Genomic DNA, 18,307 nt, shown 5'->3' with positions numbered 1-18,307 from the left:
CGGTCGTCGTCGTCGTCGTCGTCGTCGTCGTCGTCGTCGCCGCCGTCGTCGCCGCCGCCGCCGCTGCAGAAGTAGCAAATGGCCATCGTAGCAAATGCGGCGAGGAACACCCTGCCATCGATTCCGAATGCGCCAAGTGTGTGGTCTTGTTTTCCTGTCTATGTTTGGTCGGTCTCGTAAGAGGTTGAATGTAACGAATGGGTGGGGAAGAGTAAGGGGCAGGGGCTGTGTGGAACGAAAACACAATTCCTCAGGGGGTGTGAGCGTTTCGAAATGGGTCGTATATAAGTTATACTTGGTCGTCAGTGACCGTGTGGCCTAATGGATAAGGCGTCGGACTTCGGATCCGAAGATTGCAGGTTCGAATCCTGTCACGGTCGTGTTTTTCCACTTCTGAAAAAGAAACAAATCGTTTTAATGTAGCAATTGAGCAGTACGAAACCGTCTGAATGTTGCTGTTGAGCATTTTGTGCTTGGAGATGGACTTGAGCTTGAAACACACACAACAAGACAGGTGTTAACTAGCGAAATGAACGGCAGAGTGGCCTCACCGGGAGGTGTGACTGGCACTTGCACATCTAAAACAACGTCGGAAAGTAACTCGTTCGGCTTTTGAGTCACATCAAGTATGTGTTTTAATTTTGACGCCGCTAGCTGTGCAGATTTTCATGCAATTCCTTTACCTCTCAGAAGTGAATATGATATAAAAGTGAAGTACGTGACGAGTGTGACGTTAGGAAAACATTAGGCAGCATGGAGAGATTCTGTATGGGACCACCCAACCCAAACGATTACTGTGTGATCTGCTGGCCAGCAGGTATCCAACGAGGCAGCACGGCTAGCTCAGTCGGTAGAGCATGAGACTCTTATTCACAGGATCGTGGGTTCGAGCCCTACGCTGGGCGGAACGGAATTTTTACCGCTGCAGATGTAAATTACCGATTTTCTGATTAACGTGATGTAATGGAAATAGCAACTATAAATTTGCCTACGTCTCCATCAGTCGCAAGAAAACTGTATTTGAAGTGAAGGTGATTTTGTAGACATGTGTGAAAGTCATGTTCTGAAGTGCAGGTGGTTTTGTTTGGAGAGAATATCGGCTACGTGTCAGATGTGTAGCCAAGCAGTAATGGGTAGCCATAGCTGCTAATATTAGTCGAAAATATGAAGTGTTGTCAGCTGAAGTCTAATGATGCAGACGACCGTACGGACGAAGTACGCAAAAGTGCCGCTAGGCGGCGCATGTTTAGCTCAGTGGTAGAGCATTGGTCTAGTAAACCAGGGGTCGTGAGTTCCATCCTCACAGGAGGAAGACGAATCTTGGAAATCAGTTGCGCATCGTGGCCGTATAGAAAGCAGTATCTGTGATGAGGAACAATTAGCGACAGGCGTATTATTAAGAATTACTCTCAGATGTGATTAAGGCGAATGGCGCAGATAAAGCATTTGCCAAAGCGGTTTAGCATAAGGTGAGACGAGGCAGTCTGAATTACATTTTATAGATGTATTTCTCACAAATCTCAGAGCCTCTCGCGGTCGTCGTCGTCGTCGTCGTCGTCGACGCTTCTGCAGAAGTAGCAAATGGCCAGCGTAGCAAATGCGGCGAGGGACACCCTGCCATCGATTCCGAATGCGCAAAGTGTGTGGTCTTCTTTTCCTGTGTATGTTTGGTTGGTCTCGTAAGAGGTTGAATGTAACGAATGGGTGGAAAAGAGTAAGGGGCAGGGGCTGTGTGGAACGAAAACACAGTTCCTCAGGGGGTGTGAGCGTTTCGAAATGGGTCGTATATAAGTTATACTTGGTCGTCAGTGACCGTGTGGCCTAATGGATAAGGCGTCGGACTTCGGATCCGAAGATTGCAGATTCGAATCCTGTCACGGTCGTGTTTTTCCATTTCTGAAAAAGAAACATACCGTTTTAATGTAGCAATTGAGCAGTACGAAACCGTCTGAATGTTGCTGTTGACATTTTGTACTTGGAGATGGTCTTGAACCTGAAACACACACAACAAGACCGGTGTTAACTAGCGAAATGGTCGGCAGAGTGCCCTCGCCGCGAGTTTTGATTGGCACTTGCACATCTAAAACAACGTCGGAAAGTAACTCGTTCGGCTTTTGAGTCACATCAAGTATGTGTGTTAATTTTGACGCCGCTAGCTCTGCAGATTGTCATGCAATTCCTTTACCTCTCAGAAGTGAATATGATATAAAAGTGAAGTACGTGACGAGTGTGACGTTAGGAAAACATTAGGCAGCATGGAGAGATTCTGTATGGGACCACCCAACCCAAACGATTACTGCGTGATCTGCTGCCCAGCAGGTATCCAACGAGGCAGCACGGCTGGCTCAGTCGGTAGAGCATGAGACTCTTATTCACAGGATCGTGGGTTCGAGCCCTACGCTGGCCGGAACGGAATTTTTTTCCGCTGCAGATGTAAATTACCGATTTTCTGATTAACGTGATGTAATGGAAATAGCAACTATAAATTTGCCTACGTCTCCATCAGTCGCAAGAAAACTGTATTTGAAGTGAAGGTGATTTTGTAGACATGTGTGAAAGTCATGTTCTGAAGTGCAAGTGGTTTTGGTTGGAGAGAACACGGCTACGTGTCAGATGTGTAGCCAAGCAGTAATGGGTCGCCATTGCTGCAAATATTAGTCGAAAATATGAAGTGTTGTCAGCTGAAATCTGATGATTCAGACAACCGTACGGACGAAGTACGCAAAAGTGCCGCTAGGCGGCGCCTGTTTAGGTCAGTGGTAGAGCATTGGTCTAGTAAACCACGGGTCGTGAGTTCCATCCTCACAGGAGGAAGACGAATTTTGGAAATCAGTTGCGCATCGTGGCCGTATAGCAAACAGTATCTGTGATGAGGAACAATTAGCGACAGGAGTATTATTAAGAATTACTCTCAGATGTGATTAAGGCGAATGGCGCAGATAAAGCATTTGCCAAAGCGGTGCGGCATAAGGTTGGACGAGGCAGTCTGAATTACATTTTATAGATGTATTTCTCACAAATCTCAGAGCCTCTCGCGGTCGTCGTCGTCGTCGCCGCCGCCGCCGCCGCCGCCGCCGCCGCCGCCGCTTCTGCAGAAGTAGCAAATGGCCATCGTAGCAAATGCGGCGAGGAACACCCTGCCATCGATTCCGAATGCGCAAAGTGTGTGGTCTTCTTTTCCTGTGTATGTTTGGTCGGTCTCGTAAGAGGTTGAATGTAACGAATGGGTGGAAAAGAGTAAGGGGCAGGGGCTGTGTGGAACGAAATCACAGTTCCTCAGGGGGTGTGAGTGTTTCGAAATGGGTCGTATATAAGTTACACTTGGTCGTCAGTGACCGTGTGGCCTAATGGATAAGGCGTCGGACTTCGGATCCGAAGATTGCAGGTTCGAATCCTGTCACGGTCGTGTTTTTCCATTTCTGAAAAAGAAACATACCGTTTTAATGTAGCAATTGAGCAGTACGAAACCGTCTGAATGTTGCTGTTGACCATTTTGTACTTGGAGATGGTCTTGAACCTGAAACACACACAACAAGACCGGTGTTAACTAGCGAAATGGTCGGCAGTGTGCCCTCACCGCGAGTTTTGATTGGCACTTGCACATCTAAAACAACGTCGGAAAGTAACTCGTTCGGCTTTTGAGTCACTTCAAGTATGTGTGTTAATTTTGACGCCGCTAGCTCTGCAGATTGTCATGCAATTCCTTTACCTCTCAGAAATGATTATGATATAAAAGTGAAGTACGTGACGAGTGTGACGTTAGGAAAACATTAGGAAGCATGGAGAGATTCTGTATGGGACCACCCAACCCAAACGATTACTGTGTGATCTGCTGCCAATCAGGTATCCACCGAGGCAGCACGGCTAGCTCAGTCGGTAGAGCATGAGGCTCTTATTCACAGGGTCGTGGGTTCGAGCCCTACGCTGGCCGGAATGGAATTTTTTTCCGCTGCAGATGTAAATTACCGATTTTCTGATTAACGTGATGTAATGGAAATAGCAACTATAAATTTGCCTACGTCTCCATCAGTCGCAAGAAAACTGTATTTGAAGTGAAGGTGATTTTGTAGACATGTGTGAAAGTCATGTTCTGAAGTGCAAGTGGTTTTGGTTGGAGAGAACACGGCTACGTGTCAGATGTGTAGCCAAGCAGTAATGGGTCGCCATTGCTGCAAATATTAGTCGAAAATATGAAGTGTTGTCAGCTGAAGTCTGATGATTCAGACAACCGTACGGACGAAGTACGCAAAAGTGCCGCTAGGCGGCGCCTGTTTAGGTCAGTGGTAGAGCATTGGTCTAGTAAACCAGGGGTCGTGAGTTCCATCCTCACAGGAGGAAGACGAATTTTGGAAATCAGTTGCGCATCGTGGCCGTATAGCAAACAGTATCTGTGATGAGGAACAATTAGCGACAGGAGTATTATTAAGAATTACTCTCAGATGTGATTAAGGCGAATGGCGCAGATAAAGAATTGGCAAAGCGGTGCGGCATAAGGTTGGACGAGGCAGTCTGAATTACATTTTATAGATGTATTTCTCACAAATCTCAGAGCCTCTCGCGGTCGTCGTCGTCGTCGTCGTCGTCGTCGTCGTCGTCGTCGTCGCCGCCGCCGCCGCTTCTGCAGAAGTAGCAAATGGCCATCGTAGCAAATGCGGCGAGGAACACCCTGCCATCGATTCCGAATGCGCCAAGTGTGTGGTCTTGTTTTCCTGTCTATGTTTGGTCGGTCTCGTAAGAGGTTGAATGTAACGAATAGGTGGGGAAGAGTAAGGGGCAGCGGCTGTGTGGAACGAAAACACAATTCCTCAGGGGGTGTGAGCGTTTCGAAATGAGTCGTATATAAGTTATACTTGCTCGTAAGTGAACGTGTGGTCTGATGGATAAGGCGTCGGACTTCGGATCCGAAGATTGCAGGTTCGAATCCTGTCACGGTCGTGTTTTTCCATTTCTGAAAAAGAAACATATCTTTTTAATGTAGCAATTGAGCAGTACGAAACCGTCTGAATGTTGCCGTTGAGCATTTTGTGCTTGGAGATGGTCTTGAGCTTGAAACACACACAACAAGACAGGTGTTAACTAGCGAAATGAACGGCAGAGTGGCCTCACCGCGAGGTGTGACTGGCACTTGCACATCTAAAACAACGTCGGAAAGTAACTCGTTCGGTTTTTGAGTCACATCAAGTATGTGTGTTAATTTTGACGCCGCTAGCTCTGCAGATTGTCATGCAATTCCTTTACCTCTCAGAAATGTTTATGAAATAAAAGTGAAGTACGTGATGAGTGTGACGTTAGGAAAACATTAGGAAGCATGGAGAGATTCTGTATGGGACCACCCAACCCAAACGATTACTGTGTGATCTGCTGCCAATCAGGTATCCACCGAGGCAGCACGGGTAGCTCAGTCGGTAGAGCATGAGACTCTTATTCACAGTGTCGTGGGTTCGAGCCCTACGCTGGCCGGAACGGAATTTTTTTCCGCTGCAGATGTAAATTACCGATTTTCTGATTAACGTGATGTAATGGAAATAGCAACTATAAATTTGCCTACGTCTCCATCAGTCGCAAGAAAACTGTATTTGAAGTGAAGGTGATTTTGTAGACATGTGTGAAAGTCATGTTCTGAAGTGCAAGTGGTTTTGGTTGGAGAGAACACGGCTACGTGTCAGATGTGTAGCCAAGCAGTAATGGGTCGCCATTGCTGCAAATATTAGTCGAAAATATGAAGTGTTGTCAGCTGAAGTCTGATGATTCAGACAACCGTACGGTCGAAGTACGCAAAAGTGCCGCTAGGCGGCGCCTGTTTAGGTCAGTGGTAGAGCATTGGTCTAGTAAACCAGGGGTCGTGAGTTCCATCCTCACAGGAGGAAGACGAATTTTGGAAATCAGTTGCGCATCGTGGCCGTATAGCAAACAGTATCTGTGATGAGGAACAATTAGCGACAGGAGTATTATTAAGAATTACTCTCAGATGTGATTAAGGCGAATGGCGCAGATAAAGCATTTGCCAAAGCGGTGCGGCCACCGTTCTTCGGTGTAACTCGAGAGGGTTGCGCCCTTCGATATTATTGTCGTTAATTTCGAAGTGCTAGGAGTTTCAGTGATCGCTGCAGCTGCCATTGTCCCGAGCCTTTGCCGCCGTTGGTCCCAGCCGCCGCTGCCGCCGCCGCTGGTTCCCACCGCCGCCGCCGCCGCCGCCGCCGGTCTCCCGCCGACGCCGGTTGCCGCCATCGTATCCGGTTCCTGCCGCTGCTGCCGCTGCTGCTGTTGCCAACCGCCGCCGCCGCCGCCGCCGGTTCCCGCCGCCGCCGCCGCCGCTGCCGCCGCCGCCGCCGCCGGTCTCCCGCCGACGTCGCCGCCGGTTGCCGCCACCGTATCCGGTTCGTGCCGCTGCTGCTGTTGCCGACCGCCGCTGCCGCCGCCGCCGCCGCCGCCGCTCCCTGCCCGTCTTTCTTTCTGTCGTCTCTGCTTACGTCTTACCCTTCCTCTTCGTCAGTCTCTTGTCCTTGTCCTTTGACTGTCCCCTGTTATTTTTCCTCTTTTCCCCTCTCCCACTTATCCTCTCACCATGACAACCCCCACAACTACCGCCACTACCACTGCAATCGTGTACACGTCCCCCTCACTTGCTGCCACCACCATCACGTGGTGTGCTCCTTCACCGCCTCCCCCGTATATTCCCCCCCTCCTCACTCTTCCCACCCCCGCTCCTTTTGTTGCTCCCTCCCCTGTTCCTACCCCCCATGCCTCACGTGACCCATTCCCTCCCCTCCCACATGTGACTCATGCCACCCCCACCAGGGTTGTTGCCCGTCGGGCCACCACCCACGCCACACCATCATCATCGTCATCACCATCACCATCACCATCACCATCGCCCTCGCCATCGCCAGTGCCAACCACTGCCACTGCATCTTCTGTGGCGCCAGCTCCAGCCCCAGCGCCAGCACCAGCACCACCACCAGTGCCTGCACCGCCGGTGGGACCTGCCGTCTCCCGCCATCTCCCGGTCGTCCCCATCCCCCACACCTCTTCCCGTCCCTCTCCCGCTGTGAAACGTCCCAGCGGCACCCCAGCCTCTTCTGCTCCCAAGAAGTCGCAGACTCTCCCCCCTCCAACCCCCCAGGATGCCATGGATACCACCTCACCTTCCCTATCTACTCCCTCCTCTACCTCCCCCTCCTACAGGTACCTCCTTTCTCACCCTGATCCCTCTCTCCTGGAGGCCCGCAATCTTACCCTTCTCCTCCGCCAGCACTTCCCCGGAGCCCCGATCTCCCTTCTCACCCCCCGTCGGGACTCCGTCCTGATCACATCCCCCAGCCCCACCCTCCACTCCGACATCCTCTCCCGCATTCCCCTCAAACGGTTTGGTCCCCATGCCTCCCTTGCCCCTGCTCCCCCCCCTCCTCATCCCGACAACCCCAGCCGCCCCGTCGCCCACCGACCCTCACTGCCGTGATCACTCGGCTTAGCCCGATGATCACGGAGGAGGAGGTGTTGGCGGAGCTGAAGGCCCATCCCTATCTAGAGGTTCGAGCTGTCCGCCGGATTCACAATCCAGCCGGCCCCACCCGCCTCATGCGGGTGTTCTCCGAGCATGCTCCCTCCATAGACCTCCTCCTCAAGGAGGGTGCCCTCCTTTTCAACCGCCGTTATAAGGTCGACCCCTCCCGCTCCCCTCCACAGTCCATCCGCTGCCAGAGGTGCTTGCGCTATAATGCACATCCTACATCTGAGTGCCGCGAGGCCCCCGTCTGCCCGCACTGCAAAGAAGCGCACTTCCTCCGGCAGTGCCCCAACCTTCAGTCCCCCCCCTCCTGTAACACCTGTAACCTCCAACACCCAACCTACTCCCAAAAGTGCAAGGCCCGACCCCGTCCCTCCGCTCCTGAACTCACTGTCCCTGTCCGCCCCTTGGATGCCCCCACCCCTCCCGGCAATTCCCTCCGTCCCCCCCCCACAGCTGAGGACATCATCCGCTTTGTAACCGTTGTCCTTCAGAACATCCACCCCTTTCAGCGCCCCCACACCCTCCAGCAGGTATCCCTTGCCGCCCGTTCCGTCTTCCAGCTCAACACTTACGCCACCTACTCCCATAACCAGGCCCATTTTACCTTCTCCCGTCTCGACACCCTCGTCTAAATTCCCACTATGGCGCGACAGCAACGTATCCTGTTTAACAACATCCGTTCCCTTCCTGTCAACAAGAATCTCCTTATGCATACCCTCACCACCCACCGCGTGGATGCCTTCCTCCTAAACGAAACATTCCTCCAGCCCCACCATACTGTCCATACCTCGCCCTACCTCCTTCACCGCTCGGACAACCCCCTCCTGATAGCGCGTGGCGGAGTTGCCATTGGCCACCATCGCCAGATCCCTGTTCGGCTCCAACCCCTCCTTCCCAACCCCACGGAACACCTGATCCTTAGTCTATTCTTCCCCGGCCTCACCGTTACCTGCGCCACCATCTATGTCCGCCCCTCTGCCCCTATTCCTTTTGACTTCCTTTCCCACATCGACCGTACCTTCTCCTCCTACGTGATTGCCGCAGATCTCAATATCCATAGTCGCTCCGCCACCCAGTTACGGCGGTGGCATCGGTTCCTCGCCACCATCCAAGGAGATGTCCTTCCTCTTCCCCAACACACCCGCCCTGAATCCAATACCACACCCGATGTCGTCCTAGCCTCCCCCAATCTCCTTGGCCGCATAGCGGTGGACGTCCTCGACCCTATTGGCGGTGACCATCTCCCTGTCCTTCTTACCATATCAGACGGTCGTCGCCCCCGTCCCGATCCTCGCCTTGACCCTCCCCCCAAGTATGTCCATGATTACTCCCGTGCCGACTGGAATGCATACCGGGATACCCTTACTACCTGGGTCGATAGCCACCCCCTCACCTACCACCGCCCACATGACATAACCCATGCCGCATCCTTTCTCCAGCAGACCTTGTCTGAGGCCGTGGAGGCCCACATCCCTACCGTCGCCATCCACCCGCACCGTCCCACTTTACCCCCACAGGCCGTCCTCCTCCTTCGAGAATCCCGTCGTCTCTACCGTGCCTTCCTCCACACGCGTGACTGGGACATACTACAACGCCACCGGCAACTCCAGAGACACATCCGGAACTTGCTCGCGGCTAAGAAACGCCGGGACTGGCGACAGACATGCACCCGTCTTAATGCTACCCTACCTATTAACTCGTCCAAATACTGGTCAGCCTTCCGCCGCCTTACTGGATCAAACCCCCCCCCCCCCCCTTACTATCCTCTCCTTCATAATGACAATCCCTTTCCTGACAACCTTAGTAAGGCCAACCATTTTGCCTCCTACCTCACCGATGTCTTTACCATCCCTGACGATCCCCAGTTCGATTATTCCCTCTTCCCCGATGTCCGCGATCGAACTGACACCTCTATCCCTCCACTAGCTCCTGGCTTCCAGTACTTGGACAACATTACACACACTGAACTCAATACCCCTATAACTACTCAAGACATCATCGATATACTCCGCACCAAACGCAACACTGCTCCTGGTCACGACCGTGTTACTTACCGTCACCTCCGTGAAGCTCCCGCCCCCTTCCTCTCCACCCTGGCCAGGCTGTACAATGTGGTCTTGTCCACCGGCTTCTACCCCGACCTGTGGAAAACCTCCCGGATCCTGATGTTCCTCAAACCCGATAAACCACCTTCCGCTGTCTCCTCCTACCGTCCTATAAGCCTTACCTCGGTCTTCAGCAAGGTCCTGGAATCCATTCTAACCCGCCGCATCCACCAGCATCTCCACCGGCACCGCTTCCTTCCCTCCACCCAATGTGGCTTTCGACCATCCTTCTCTGCCGATGACCTTCTCCTTCACCTCACTCACCTCCTCTCCGAACAACTCAACTCCCGTCGCTCCGCCATATTCCTCTCCCTTGACCTTGAACGCGCCTATGACCGAGTGTGGCATTCTGGTCTCCTCTTCAAGCTCCAAACCTTTGCTCTTCCTATTAACTACGTCCGTCTGATCGCCTCCTTCATTTCCCACCGCCCTTCCTATGTCACTATCCACAACACTGATTCCTACACCTTCTACCCCTCTGCCGGTGTGCCCCAAGGTTCCGTCCTTTCCCCTCTTCTTTACCTTCTTTATACGGCGGACATGCCTCCACCTGCACCCCCCCTTCACCTTCTCCAGTACGCCGATGACACCGCCTTCCTTGCCCTTGCCCCCACCCTGCAACGCTCCCAACACCTTCTCCAATCCCATCTTGACCGGTTCACCTCTTGGTGTAACCAGTGGTTGCTCAAGGTCAATCCTTCCAAGACCCAGGCAATCATCGTAGGCAAAACCACCCCTTCCTTCCGTCTCCTTGATTTCTATCTTACCATTTATGGCCGTCCTATTAACCTCACACCCACCCTCAAGTACCTTGGCGTCACCCTTGACCGTCGCCTCTCCTGGACCCCTCATCTCCGGACAATCCAAGCCAAGGCACGCTCCCGACTCCACCTCCTGAAGCTCCTTTCTGGCCGCACATGGGGTCTGGACCCCTCCACCGTCCTCCACACCTATAAATCTCTCATCCGCCCTATCCTCTGTTATGCCCATCCCGCCTGGATCTCTGCCCCGCCTACCTTTTACAAATCCCTTCAAATCCTTGAACGGCATGCACTCCGCCTCGCCTATCGCATCCGCCTCCCTTCCCCCACGCGGCTCCTCTATGACCTCATCCCCTTCCCACACCTCCTCCTCTTCCTCCAACGGATACGGATCCTCTACACCTCCTGCAAGCTTGATCCTCCCCACCCGCTTGTCTCTTCCATCCTCTCCCACCCCAACCCACTGCCGCGCCTGTACTCCTGTATCCCACCTGCTCTCCATCTTCACACTCTCCACACCCTCTCCCAAGGTGGCTTCCGCCGACTCCCCCTCCCGGATGATGCCCTCCTCCCCTCCATCTACCCCTCCTACCAACTTTGAGCCTTGCCTTCCCCTCTCCTCTCATTTTCCTGTGGGCACCCTCTCTCCCTTCTCTCCCTCCCTCTCTCCCTCCTTTCATCCTTACCTCCCCTCCCCCTCTCCCTGGGCTTCCACCCCCCTTTTTTCGTTTTCTCCCCTCCTCCTCCCTGGCATCCTATCTCCCCCTCCCTCCTTCCCTCCCCCTGTTTTTTCCCTTGGCAGGCCCCCAGCTTTTCGGTGTGGACAGTGCCACTGCAAGCGCCGAAGCCCATCTCCGCAGTGTCCGTGTCTTTCGTCCCGTCTGTGCCTCGAGTGTTTCTTCGTTTTCTGCTCCACCGTTCACCTGTGCTAGTGTTCTCTGTTCCGTGCTGTGCTGCCCGTCTTTTTAAAACTGAAACAGTGCTGCGTCGGTGAACGACTTCATTTCTTTTTATTCTCTGTTGTCTTCTGATTTTTGTCCTCCATGTCTGTGTTTTGAGATTATGTCTTCCTGTTTTTATCTCTTGTATGTTTCTTGTGGCCGAAGAGCGGCATATTAGGCCGCTGCCGGCCTACCTTTGTAGGTATAAAATGACAATAAAGGAAAAAAAAAAAGCGGTGCGGCATAAGGTTGGACGAGGCAGTCTGAATTACATTTTATAGATGTATTTCTCACAAATCTCAGAGCCTCTCGCGGTCGTCGTCGTCGTCGTCGTCGTCGCAGCCGCCGCCGCTTCTGCAGAAGTAGCAAATGGCCATCGTAGCAAATGCGGCGAGGAACACCCTGCCATCGATTCCGAATGCGCCAAGTGTGTGGTCTTGTTTTCCTGTCTATGTTTGGTCGGTCTCGTAAGAGGTTGAATGTAACGAATGGGTGGGGAAGAGTAAGGGGCAACGGCTGTGTGGAACGAAAACACAATTCCTCAGGAGGTGTGAGCGTTTCGAAATGAGTCGTATATAAGTTATACTTGGTCGTCAGTGACCATGTGGCCTAATGGATAAAGCGTCGGACTTCGGATCCGAAGATTGCAGGTTCGAATCCTGTCACGGTCGTGTTTTTCCATTTCTGAAAAAGAAACATATCTTTTTAATGTAGCAATTGAGCAGTACGAAACCGTCTGAATGTTGCCGTTGAGCATTTTGTGCTTGGAGATGGTCTTGAGCTTGAAACACACACAACAAGACAGGTGTTAACTAGCGAAATGAACGGCAGAGTGGCCTCACCGCGAGGTGTGACTGGCACTTGCACATCTAAAACAACGTCGGAAAGTAACTCGTTCGGCTTTTGAGTCACATCAAGTATGTGTGTTAATTTTGACGCCGCTAGCTCTGCAGATTGTCATGCAATTCCTTTACCTCTCAGAAATGATTATGAAATAAAAGTGAAGTACGTGACGAGTGTGACGTTAGGAAAACATTAGGAAGCATGGAGAGATTCTGTATGGGACCACCCAACCCAAACGATTACTGTGTGATCTGCTGCCCAGCAGGTATCCAACGAGGCAGCACGGCTAGCTCAGTCGGTAGAGCATGAGACTCTTATTCACAGGGTCGTGGGTTCGAGCCCTACGCTGGGCGGAACGGAATTTATTTCCGCTGCAGATGTAAATTACCGATTTTCTGATTAACGTGATGTAATGGAAATAGCAACTTTAAAATTTGCCTACGTCTCCATCAGTCGCAAGAAAACTGTATTTGAAGGTGAAGGTGATTTTGTAGACATGTGTGAAAGTCATGTTCTGAAGTGCAGGTGGTTTTGTTTGGAGAGAATATCGGCTACGTGTCAGATGTGTAGCCAAGCAGTAATGGGTAGCCATAGCTGCTAATATTAGTCGAAAATATGAAGTGTTGTCAGCTGAAGTCTGATGATGCAGACGACCGTACGGACGAAGTACGCAAAAGTGCCGCTAGGCGTCGCATGTTTAGCTCAGTGGTAGAGCATTGGTCTAGTAAACCAGGGGTCGTGAGTTCCATCCTCACAGGAGGAAGACGAATCTTGGAAATCAGTTGCGCATCGTGGCCGTATAGAAAGCAGTATCTGTGATGAGGAACAATTAGCGACAGGCGTATTATTAAGAATTACTCTCAGATGTGATTAAGGCGAATGGCGCAGATAAAGCATTTGCCAAAGCGGTTTAGCATAAGGTGAGACGAGGCAGTCTGAATTACATTTTATAGATGTATTTCTCACAAATCTCAGAGCCTGTCGTCGTCGTCGTCGTCGTCGTCGTCGCCGCCGCTTCTGCAGAAGTAGCAAATGGCCAGCGTAGCAAATGCGGCGAGGGACACCCTGCCATCGATTCCGAATGCGCAAAGTGTGTGGTCTTCTTTTCCTGTGTATGTTTGGTCGGTCTCGTAAGAGGTTGAATGTAACGAATGGGTGGAAAAGAGTAAGGGGGAGGGGCTGTGTGGAACGAAAACACAGTTCCTCAGGGGGTGTGAGCGTTTCGAAATGGGTCGTATATAAGTTACACTTGGTCGTCAGTGACTGTGTGGCCTAATGGATAAGGCGTCGGACTTCGGATCCGAAGATTGCAGGTTCGAATCCTGTCACGGTCGTGTTTTTCCATTTCTGAAAAAGAAACATACCGTTTTAATGTAGCAATTGAGCAGTACGAAACCGTCTGAATGTTGCTGTTGACCATTTTGTACTTGGAGATGCTCTTGAACCTGAAACACACACAACAAGACCGGTGTTAACTAGCGAAATGGTCGGCAGAGTGCCCTCACCGCGAGTTTTGATTGGCACTTGCACATCTAAAACAACGTCGGAAAGTAACTCGTTCGGCTTTTGAGTCACATCAAGTATGTGTGTTAATTTTGACGCCGCTAGCTCTGCAGATTGTCATGCAATTCCTTTACCTCTCAGAAATGATTATGAAATAAAAGTGAAGTACGTGACGAGTGTGACGTTAGGAAAACATTAGGAAGCATGGAGAGATTCTGTATGGGACCACCCAACCCAAACGATTACTGTGTGATCTGCTGCCAATCAGGTATCCACCGAGGCAGCACGGCTAGCTCAGTCGGTAGAGCATGAGACTCTTATTCACAGGGTCGTGGGTTCGAGCCCTACGCTGGCCGGAACGGAATTTTTTTCCGCTGCAGATGTAAATTACCGATTTTCTGATTAACGTGATGTAATGGAAATAGCAACTATAAATTTGCCTACGTCTCCATCAGTCGCAAGAAAACTGTATTTGAAGTGAAGGTGATTTTGTAGACATGTGTGAAAGTCATGTTCTGAAGTGCAAGTGGTTTTGGTTGGAGAGAACACGGCTACGTGTCAGATGTGTAGCCAAGCAGTAATGGGTCGCCATTGCTGCAAATATTAGTCGAAAATATGAAGTGTTGTCAGCTGAAGTCTGATGATTCAGACAACCGTACGGACGAAGTACGCAAAAGTGCCGCTAGGCGGCGCCTGTTTAGGTCAGTGGTAGAGCATTGGTCTAGTAAACCAGGGGTCGTGAGTTCCATCCTCACAGGAGGAAGACGAATTTTGGAAATCAGTTGCGCATCGTGGCCGTATAGCAAACAGTATCTGTGATTAGGAACAATTAGCGACAGGAGTATTATTAAGAATTACTCTCAGATGTGATTAAGGCGAATGGCGCAGATAAAGCATTTGCCAAAGCGGTGCGGCATAAGGTTGGACGAGGCAGTCTGAATTACATTTTATAGATGTATTTCTCACAAATCTCAGAGCCTCTCGCGGTCGTCGTCGTCGTCGTCGTCGTCGCCGCCGCCGCCGCCGCCGCCGCCGCCGCCGCCGCTTCTGCAGAAGTAGCAAATGGCCATCGTAGCAAATGCGGCGAGGAACACCCTGCCATCGATTCCGAATGCGCCAAGTGTGTGGTCTTGTTTTCCTGTCTATGTTTGGTCGGTCTCGTAAGAGGTTGAATGTAACGAATGGGTGGGGAAGAGTAAGGGGCAGCGGCTGTGTGGAACGAAAACACAATTCCTCAGGGGGTGTGAGCGTTTCGAAATGAGTCGTATATCAGTTATACTTTGTCGTCAGTGACCGTGTGGCCTAATGGATAAGGCGTCGGACTTCGGATCCGAAGATTGCAGGTTCGAATCCTGTCACGGTCTTGTTTTTCCATTTCTGAAAAAGAAACATATCTTTTTAATGTAGCAATTGAGTAGTACGAAACCGTCTGAATGTTGCCGTTGAGCATTTTGTGCTTGGAGATGGTCTTGAGCTTGAAACACACACAACAAGACAGGTGTTAACTAGCGAAATGAACGGCAGAGTGGCCTCACCGCGAGGTGTGACTGGCACTTGCACATCTAAAACAACGTCGGAAAGTAACTCGTTCGGCTTTTGAGTCACATCAAGTATGTGTGTTAATTTTGACGCCGCTAGCTCTGCAGATTTTCATGCAATTCCTTTACCTCTCAGAAATGATTATGAAATAAAAGTGAAGTACGTGACGAGTGTGACGTTAGGAAAACATTAGGAAGCATGGAGAGATTCTGTATGGGACCACCCAACCCAAACGATTACTGTGTGATCTGCTGCCCAGCAGGTATACAACGAGGTAGCACGGCTAGCTCAGTCGGTAGAGCATGAGACTCTTATTCACAGGATCGTGGGTTCAAGCCCTACGCTGGGCGGAACGGAATTTTTTCCGCTGCAGATGTAAATAACCGATTTTCTGATTAACGTGATGTAATGGAAATAGCAACTTTAAAATTTGCCTACGTCTCCATCAGTCGCAAGAAAACTGTATTTGAAGGTGAAGGTGATTTTGTAGACATGTGTGAAAGTCATGTTCTGAAGTGCAGGTGGTTTTGTTTGGAGAGAATATCAGCTACGTGTCAGATGTGTAGCGAAGCAGTAATGGGTCGCCATAGCTGCTAATATTAGTCGAAAATATGAAGTGTTGTCAGCTGAAGTCTGATGATGCAGACGACCGTACGGACGAAGTACGCAAAAGTGCCGCTAGGCGGCGCATGTTTAGCTCAGTGGTAGAGCATTGGTCTAGTAAACCAGGGGTCGTGAGTTCCATCCTCACAGGAGGAAGACGAATCTTGGAAATCAGTTGCGCATCGTGGCCGTATAGAAAGCAGTATCTGTGATGAGAAACAATTAGCGACAGGCGTATTATTAAGAATTACTCTCAGATGTGATTAAGGCGAATGGCGCAGATAAAGCATTTGCCAAAGCGGTTTAGCATGCTCCGCTGGTTCACGTGTGGCCATCTGCCATCTGCGTTTGTGCACCGTGTTTCTCCGCTTTTATCCATTGTGCTACGCACGTGACCGACTCCGTTTTAACTCTGTTTTGTCTACTGTTTGTACCCCGCCGTCTTGATTGTTTTTATATCTCACTCATCTCTGTTCTGTGTATACTCTGAGGCCGAAGAGCGGCATACTTGGTCCGCTGCCGGCCTACCTGTTTGTCACAGGTATTAAAATCACAATAAAGGAAAAAAAAAAAAAAAAAAAAAAAAAAGCGGTTTAGCATAAGGTGAGACGAGGCAGTCCGCCGCCGCTTCTGCAGAAGTAGCAAATGGCCAGCGTAGCAAATGCGGCGAGGGACACCCTGCCATCGATTCCGAATGCGCAAAGTGTGTGGTCTTCTTTTCCTGTGTATGTTTGGTCGGTCTCGTAAGAGGTTGAATGTAACGAATGGGTGGAAAAGAGTAAGGGGCAGGGGCTGTGTGGAACGAAAACACAGTTCCTCAGGGGGTGTGAGCGTTTCGAAATGGGTCGTATATAAGTTACACTTGGTCGTCAGTGACCGTGTGGCCTAATGGACAGTCAGCCAGCGGCTGCGCTGGAGGTCGGACGTGCCGTGCTGTGTGCTGTGCTGCGTTAGCTCCGCGTGGTAAGTCTCTGCTCTTGCTGCAACGCGTCGCTGTCTATAGTATTTGTGTAGACATGAAAAAGAATTAAGAGATGTCGCAACCGCAACGAAAAGATACTTTGAATTTCACGTTTGATCGCAACTTTGTCCGACCGAGGTCATTTGATGTTGAACAGTGGTTAGAGGATGATGTTAAAATAGGACTTGATGATATTATCGGCATACATTTCTCGATTATGAACAGTGTGGTTTTCGTGAAACTTGCCAGTCCAGAATTGTGTGAAAGGATAGTTCGATCTTGTGGTGGCATTCTGAAATTTAAACATGCTGACGGAAATGTTGGGGAGGTTACCGTTGCCCATGCTGGTCTAGGTATTCGGACCGTGCGAGTCTTTGAACTTCCCTTTGAAATTACAAGTGACCAGATAAATGCTGTTATTACTCCATACGGGAAAGTTTTGAGTAATATTGCCGAACGGTGGTCTGCTGCACACAAATTCCCTGTTTTGAATGGTGTGCGCCAATTAAAAGTCGAATTGCAGAAGCACATTCCGTCGTTTATAAACGTCTGCGGATATAGAGCTGTTGTGATGTATGATGACCAACCGAAAACGTGTGCTGTCTGCAATTTACCAGGCCACGTTCGTGCAGAATGTGTTCAAAGGCGAGTGGCGCAACTGCCTGCCGGCGATGCCGTCAGGCCCCCTGCTATGTCAACGCTGCTCGTGACATATGTCGCCGTAGCGCGCGGTTTTGCAAGTGCCACTGCGCCCCCCGAAGTTACTACGAATACCGACCCACAAGCGACCGACCAACCGACCGACTCAGGTGTAGCATCTGTAGACACTCAACCCTCCTGCGAAGACATATCTGCTCCTGCCCTTGTCGCCGTGGAATCGCCCAATGAGGCAATGGATACGGACGCGACCTCAGTCGCTTCGGGTAGTGCTCCTCTGCATCCTGGAGCTTCTTTAGGAGGTATCAAAAGCGTATCAGGTGCACAGAAAACGGACTCGCAACCAGCCGTTTCTAGTGGTGCTCTTCCGAATCCTTCAGCTGCCTTAGGCACTGACCACAGCCCGTCAAGTGCAATGAAATCAGACCTGGCGTCAGTCACTTCGAGTAGTGCTACTTTGCAACCTGAGGCTTCTTCAGGTACCGTCCAAAGTCCACCACGAGACGCATCTCCCAAGAAATCTAAAAAACGGAGGATCGCGCGTCAAGGTGCAGAGCAGACTGCACCACAACTGCGTGAACAGGCGAAGCAAATAGGGGGCAAAATACGTCAATCTGCATCTGAGAATTTGCAGTACAATCAGCAGTCATCTAACGAAGACCCTGTGTCCTTGGATAGTACCTCAGGTTCTGCCAGTTTGCCCTCCGATGACGTAGCAATTACCCGAACCGAAGATAAAAATCACCAGCAAACACCTGAATATAGTGCACCACTTAATGACGAACCGATGACAGGGCTGTCGAATCCGTGGGCAGACGATGTCGACGACACTACAAAGGAGGACGAAATTATGGACACCACAGGAACCGTTACAGTCACCACGA

General features: G+C 50.8%; 11 non-coding genes across 11 annotated transcripts; all 11 read left to right on the top strand.

Moving 5' to 3' along the window:
• Nucleotides 1–307: 307 nt before the first annotated feature.
• On the top strand, nt 308–380 carry Trnar-ucg (transfer RNA arginine (anticodon UCG)). Its single transcript has one exon. It is a non-coding gene; the product is annotated as a tRNA-Arg (tRNA).
• A 452-nt stretch (nt 381–832) lies between these two features.
• Trnak-cuu (transfer RNA lysine (anticodon CUU)) lies at nt 833–905 on the top strand. Its single transcript has one exon. It is a non-coding gene; the product is annotated as a tRNA-Lys (tRNA).
• Nucleotides 906–1,810: 905 nt separating this feature from the next.
• Trnar-ucg (transfer RNA arginine (anticodon UCG)) lies at nt 1,811–1,883 on the top strand. Its single transcript has one exon. It is a non-coding gene; the product is annotated as a tRNA-Arg (tRNA).
• Nucleotides 1,884–2,330: 447 nt separating this feature from the next.
• Nucleotides 2,331–2,407, top strand: Trnak-cuu (transfer RNA lysine (anticodon CUU)). The gene has a single exon. It is a non-coding gene; the product is annotated as a tRNA-Lys (tRNA).
• A 926-nt stretch (nt 2,408–3,333) lies between these two features.
• On the top strand, nt 3,334–3,406 carry Trnar-ucg (transfer RNA arginine (anticodon UCG)). The gene has a single exon. It is a non-coding gene; the product is annotated as a tRNA-Arg (tRNA).
• An 8,509-nt stretch (nt 3,407–11,915) lies between these two features.
• Nucleotides 11,916–11,988, top strand: Trnar-ucg (transfer RNA arginine (anticodon UCG)). The gene has a single exon. It is a non-coding gene; the product is annotated as a tRNA-Arg (tRNA).
• Nucleotides 11,989–12,440: 452 nt separating this feature from the next.
• On the top strand, nt 12,441–12,513 carry Trnak-cuu (transfer RNA lysine (anticodon CUU)). The gene has a single exon. It is a non-coding gene; the product is annotated as a tRNA-Lys (tRNA).
• A 908-nt stretch (nt 12,514–13,421) lies between these two features.
• On the top strand, nt 13,422–13,494 carry Trnar-ucg (transfer RNA arginine (anticodon UCG)). The gene has a single exon. It is a non-coding gene; the product is annotated as a tRNA-Arg (tRNA).
• A 448-nt stretch (nt 13,495–13,942) lies between these two features.
• On the top strand, nt 13,943–14,019 carry Trnak-cuu (transfer RNA lysine (anticodon CUU)). The gene has a single exon. It is a non-coding gene; the product is annotated as a tRNA-Lys (tRNA).
• Nucleotides 14,020–14,954: 935 nt separating this feature from the next.
• On the top strand, nt 14,955–15,027 carry Trnar-ucg (transfer RNA arginine (anticodon UCG)). Its single transcript has one exon. It is a non-coding gene; the product is annotated as a tRNA-Arg (tRNA).
• Nucleotides 15,028–15,479: 452 nt separating this feature from the next.
• Trnak-cuu (transfer RNA lysine (anticodon CUU)) lies at nt 15,480–15,552 on the top strand. Its single transcript has one exon. It is a non-coding gene; the product is annotated as a tRNA-Lys (tRNA).
• The last annotated feature ends 2,755 nt before the right edge of the window (nt 15,553–18,307 follow it).

This window comes from Schistocerca gregaria, unplaced genomic scaffold, assembly GCF_023897955.1.
Source record: "Schistocerca gregaria isolate iqSchGreg1 unplaced genomic scaffold, iqSchGreg1.2 ptg000180l, whole genome shotgun sequence".
Lineage (NCBI taxonomy): Eukaryota > Metazoa > Arthropoda > Insecta > Orthoptera > Acrididae > Schistocerca > Schistocerca gregaria.
Note: the sequence above shows the minus strand (reverse complement) of the source record. Positions and strands in the feature narration are given on the sequence as shown.